We start from the raw sequence: 6352 nt of genomic DNA, 5'->3' as shown, positions 1-6352 counted from the left end.
GTAAACATTGATGTAATATATGGAGTGTGAAGTTAAAACTGTAAAAATAATTTTGTACATATAAGAAATGTTTACAGTCTTAAGGTAGTGCAACAATCCATATTTGTATCTCACAGCTCTGCAGTTCAACTGTGCCTCTCACATTCTCCCCCTGTCCAAATGGGTTTTACATTAGTCTTCTGTTCCTGGTTTTTTTTTAATGCTTCATAAAATTGTGCAGGTTAATGAAAAATAAATTAAGAAATAAAATCCTATAACTGCAAGCAAAAGAAACCAAAAAGGTTTTATTGAATGTAATGCAAAAAAGGAAACGATACAATGAAATGCAAAAAATATTACTAGATTTCAACGAGTAACTAAAACACAGAAGAAGAGTTTTGAATAAGACTCTTGACCAGTGAATGAGAGGGGAAGAGGCAGATCATCAATTCAAAACGTCAATCCCATATGACTTGCGTTTCACTTGCTGTTCATAATGTGCACTGATTTTTCCAGAAGTATCTGTTTAACAATATTTTAGTGTTTATCCCCATGTACATTTTTCACATCATTTTGCCACTGTAAAACACTGGTCATCATTGGCTTGTAGTAAATCGTTATTTTTTTTTTTTATCTCTGTTCTGCATGAAAACATGAAATTAAACATTTTTCTCTGACACCACTACAAGTTACATGGGGCAAGTAACATATAAACAAGTATCATTTTAGGATAGAGTATTCCTTTAAAAGGCCAAAAGATACTAAAATACAAACAAGAATCTAAAACAATATACTGTAGTCACCCCAAAATTCAAATTCAAAAACATATGGCAAAAAGTTGGGAAAAACCCCCATAAACAAATGCTAAATTGTTGAAATGACTCAAAATTCCAAAATAGCACAACACAATTTAAACGGGCAGCAAAGACACTGTGATCCTGTGGTACTGTAGCCTGGCCTAATTACACCATCAGAGGCCAATGATCTAAAAATGCTGTCATTTAACCCAATATACTAAATTAATGCAAAGCTCTAAACAAAGAAAGCAAATATAAAGAAAATAAAAAGACAAAAATTCATATATATAGTGAATGCAGTAGTGGATGTAGCGATTCCTTACCAGGCCAGGATGGACAGCGTGGATGTAGGCACAACCTGGCTGGGATTGTTCTAATTCTTCTTCCCAGTTAGGGAGAAGAAATAATGGACAGACTGGGGAAGCTGTCTAAAAGGAACAGTTCATCTCCCAGTGTTAAAAGTGACAATGCTCATCTGGCATAGTTCCAGTTTGAATATCTGCAGGCTTGCAGAGGACCTGCAGTTTGGTCAAGCAACCCTGTTGGGATCCTTGGGTGCCACCAGATGACACTGCTGGGAGAAGACCTCCCTGTCTTATTGAACTTTCTCGTGGTACTAGAGAGTCCAGCATGAAAGAAGCTGCCTCACCTTGATCTAGGAATTGGAGTTGGGAGGAGGTGGACAAAGCTTGACTGGGAAGATTGGAAAGAAAGGAAAAGAGTTATATTGAATGGTATTGAGCATACTGGAAGACAAAAACATGTGAAGGTACTTTTTTGTAAATAAAGGATACTTTCTTTTCAACTCAGTGTTGTGGTGCTGTAGTTGTGTCTGGGATTTGGAGCTCAGTGACACTCCCCTACTGGTCACACAGTACATATAGAAATTACAAGTGTTAAGGACATGCTGAAATGCTTCAGAATTATTGTGAGCACTGAAATACCAAGAAATGATAAAAGAAGACTGAAATGATGTCTGAGACAAGCAAGTGTCAAAACCGTAATGTCAAACTAAAACAGGTAACCAGGAACAAAACAGCGAGCTGTTTCTCGAAATTCAAAGGATGCACCAAAACAAAAATCCTGCCACTATGGCCACTTTGAGAGAAAAACTAACTACTACTAAGAGATATTAAGAAACTGTCTAATCCACTGAGGGATGAAGGAAAATGAGTATGTGGTCCTATTTAGATGTGCCATTGCTATGTCTCAAACATTCTGGAGTCCCCACTATAGAAAAAATGTTGTGTGCCTGAAATGTATGCAAATATCCTGCAATGTGCACTTTAATCACATTTGTTTGTCATTTTAAAATGTGGAGCAGAGTGATAAATCAGGAAAAAACATGTCTTTGTCCCAAACATTACTGAGGGTTCTGTATATATCTTGTAATAATAATCCTGGAACAAGAAAGAGACCAGAGTAGCTACTTTTAGGTGAGTGGGGCACATGGCAATCTGGCAGAAGATAAGAAACACACAGGCCATTAAACCTAACCATATTGACAGCAGATGGAACTGTGATGTTACTTTAAGAGATAAGCTGCCTTGGAGAACTGGCATTTTAAGGGTGACTAAGGGCTCAATGATACTGGGATCCCAGTTGCCAAGGAGAACTCTAGCTCAGTGCCCCTGCAGGCAAAGAAGGCTTACTTTACAGCCTCAATCTAACTCCTGGGTTTGGCCAGTACACAGCATGAGATGTGGGATTAAGTTACTTTAAACCAAAAGGCACAACTGAATTTGATGTAAAAAGGGATGATTGTAGCAAACCCAGGGTTGTAAAAGAAAGATAAAAAATAATGTAATGAAATGGATGTAACAAAACAGAGAGACGGCCCTCTTGGCGCTTTTAGAGACAAGAAGTGGCTGGGTCAAGCCCACAGATGAACGGGGTGTGGTAAAGTGTGGTCCGCAGCTGATTGACACCTTTTAAATAAATAATCCCCAGACTCGAGTCTTCAGGTCAGGGCATGGTAGTGGGGAAAGAATGGTTCCCATGCATGATGCAGGAGTGGACAGCCCTGCACTTAGTGCATAGGTACAGAATTGCCCATGACCCTAATTGATGGCGGGAGCTGCGGATTCCTGTAGCTGTGCCACATCCCCGCTTTAAAAAGGGAAGCACAAGTGTAGGAAGGGAAGGAGATAAAGGAAGTGAATGACCAGAGAAAAGGACGGAGGATTAAGAATAGAAGAAGAGAGACAGAAGGGCGAGACAGTGTGAGCAGATGTAATGAGAGGAAGCAGGCAGATGGGTGCGGAGCCTAAGGAAGGAGTGTGTTACTCCTGCTGAACTCCAAGAAGCAGGAGCAACCACAAGGCTCAGGAGTATCCTCTCGGCGTGAGGAGCCAACGGATCAGGGGTGGTCAGTAGAAAGAGCACGCTACAGTAGAAAGGCAGCAGTGGGCGCAGAAGCAGGGCTTGTTGGCTCCCTGCAGAAGCCATAGGATTGGCAATGCGGACAACAGGCCAGGAGAAGAAATGTGTCTTATTCCTGCAAGGGGACTTCTCCTTGGGCTGCAAGGTGAAGAGGAGACAGATTTTTAAAGGGACATCAATGCACACTGGATAAAAAGACCTCATTTTAATAGATTTATTTATTTTAATTTTAACTTCCACTGATCACCTTCATTTTATGGATTATTTATTTAGAACTTTGCACTGCACTTTGGGGCACTTTTTTTTTTTTTTTAATAAAAGCACTGAGCACTTTGCACCTTCTCCATGCTTCAGGTGTGCTTTGTCTTCATCTGCTCTGCTCATCCCGGTTACATTATTGATAGTGTTGGGTTCAAGAGGCTCCCAAGAACAAAGATGGAGCATGGAGCCAACCCGCACCATCACACAGAGATTCATGCCTGTGTAGCTTACCCCCAAGACTTGCACTTTGGATTCTTCCTCTGTGTGTGTGTGTTACTCATTGGAAATATCTAGCATGTGGCTAATTCCTTGGTCCCATCCATCCATGTGTTTAGACTGGTAGACTACTTGGTTTACCAGCCCGACTGGAATCAGAGTGAATGCATATACCACATCAACCACCTAAAAACCATTGACTACAATGCAGAGTGACATGGGATGCCCCCTGTTGCTTCTAGCAGAAGCCAAACAGCTAAAATACAACTGGGGGTCATCATAACCTCTGTTAATGGGGTAGTAGACTCTAAACCAGGCTACATTGAGCTGACTGCCCATGACATAGTCACTGATGTGGGAGTGGTGGTTTGCGAGCGACCCTATCACCTTCGAGAGGCAAAGAAGGCAGAAGCTGAGCTGGAGAAACATCAGATGCTGGAGCTTGGGGTGATCAAAACCAGCCACAGCCCGTGGTCCAGTCCAATTGTATTAGTCCCAAAGCCGGACAAAAAATTAGTACTTTTGCAATGACTTCTGCCAGTTACTAGGTCTCTCGTTTTGATTCCTATCCTATGCCACCAGTGGATAACATTCTGGAGTGTCTGGATAATGTTCGGTACCTGTCCACCATCAATATGATGAAAGGCTACTGGCAAACCCCCTTGATGGATGCAGCCGAAGAAAAGATCATGTTCAGCACCCCGAGTGGCCAATGGCCATATCTTTGGGCTGCAAGGGGCCCCAGCAACCTTCCAACATCTAGTGGATGGACTGCTCCAGCCCCACAATGCTTATAGTGCTACCGATCTGGATAACATTGTCATCTACTCCAGCACCTGGACAGAATGCTTATGCCACATTTCGGACGTCCTCTGAGCCATTCGCAATGCTGGCCTCAGGATAAACCCTCAGAAGTGCTATTTTGTGCTGACCGAAGCTAAATACTGGTGGGCGGGGCACATATCAAACCCCAGTGGTGTAAAGTTGCTGGCCCCAGCAGTGAACCAATAGGAAGGTACAGGCTTTCCTCAGGTTAGTGAGGTACTACCAATGGTTCATTCCCTGCTTCTCTGGGAGAGCTGCATGTTTCATGCAGTTGGTGAAGAAGAAGGCACCCAAAAGTGGTGACATGGAACCCTACAGTGAACACCACATTCGGTGACCTGAAAACGGTGCTTATGTCAGGTCCAACACTGCTTTTTGCTAATTCCTCTCTTCCCTTTCATCTCCAGACCAATGCTGTGGACACTGGCCTTGGTGCCATACTGAGGCAGGTTGTCGACAGAGTTGAACACCCGGTCATGTATCTCAGCCGGAAACTGCTGGACCAGGAAACAAGGTACGCAGCAATTGAATAATAAAATTTAAGTTTGAATTTTTTTTGTTTGTGTAGAGTTTGCATGCTCTTCCTGTGACTGTGTGGGTTCTCCATGTACTAGATTGATTCTGATGTGTGTGTTTGTGTGGTCAGTCTGTGATGGACAGCCATCCTGTCCAGGTGTTGTTACAAATGGAGACATGCTCTAGCAATTGGAGTAGCGTATAAACAACACAAGAGAACATTTTTAACCAACATAAAGGGTAGACCATGAAATTCTACAGAATCAACACTGAAAAATGCAATGATATCAATGATAAAGCATGTATGAAAAACTAGCCTTAACAAGAAGTTATGAGCTGAAATGAATATCTTAGAACATGGATAGATTTATTGCATGTTATGTATTTAGATTTTTTTTCCATCCATTCCTTATGTTTTAAGCAATTGGTATATTTGTAATGTCAAATAGAATAGAATGATAATGTTTGCATGACTACATACTGTACCTGATTGAAGTTTTAGTTTTATTTCCTATAATTTGAAGTTGCAATTAAATATTCTGAATACTTTGTTAAAATTCTAAAGCATAAGGTAGAAATGTACGTTTATGTTAATTTGAATAGTAGTTAAAATGATAGCTTAAAGAAACATAACTGGAATATGTACTGTATAAAGAAACTATTTTAGCTTTACAGTAAAACCTTAAGAGATATGTTTAACAGATATATTTCAAGATAATTTCTGCTCATCTAAATAGATTTTGAAATATGTTAAAGGACTTTATGTAGTAAAAGATAAGATATATAATTTGTATGAACTACTGTTAGCCTTAGACATAGTGAATTATATGTCATTATTGTAAATGATTTAAAAAATCCACCCATCCATCCATCCATTATCCAACCCGCTATATCCTAGCTACAGGGTCACGGGGGTCTCCTGGAGCCAATCCCAGCCAACACAGGGTGCAAGGCAGGAAACAAACCCTGGGCAGGGCGCCCACACACACACACACCCACACACCAAGCACGCACTAGGGACAATTTAGAATCACCAGTGCACTTAACCTGCATGTCTTTGGACTGTGGGAGGAAACCGGAGTACTCAGAGGAAACCCACGCAGACATGGGGAGAACATGCAAACTCCACACAGGGAGGACCCTAACTGCGAGGCAGCAGCGCTACCCACTGCGCTACCGTGCCACCCGATTTAAAAAATCTGACACTAAAATATAAAGAAAAATGTGCACATACCTGAACACTATTCTAAAATTAGAAACATGAAACAAGAAATGTGGAGCCTGTTTTTGCTGATTTCTCTTTTCTAAAACTAATCAAGGATTTATCAGTTCAGACTTGATTTCTTCTTTGACTTCTGCATACTGTGCTGAGAGAT

The sequence above is a fragment of the Erpetoichthys calabaricus genome, chromosome 3, assembly GCF_900747795.2.
Source record: "Erpetoichthys calabaricus chromosome 3, fErpCal1.3, whole genome shotgun sequence".
Taxonomy (NCBI): Eukaryota; Metazoa; Chordata; class Cladistia; order Polypteriformes; family Polypteridae; genus Erpetoichthys; species Erpetoichthys calabaricus.
This window is presented reverse-complemented; position numbering follows the sequence as displayed.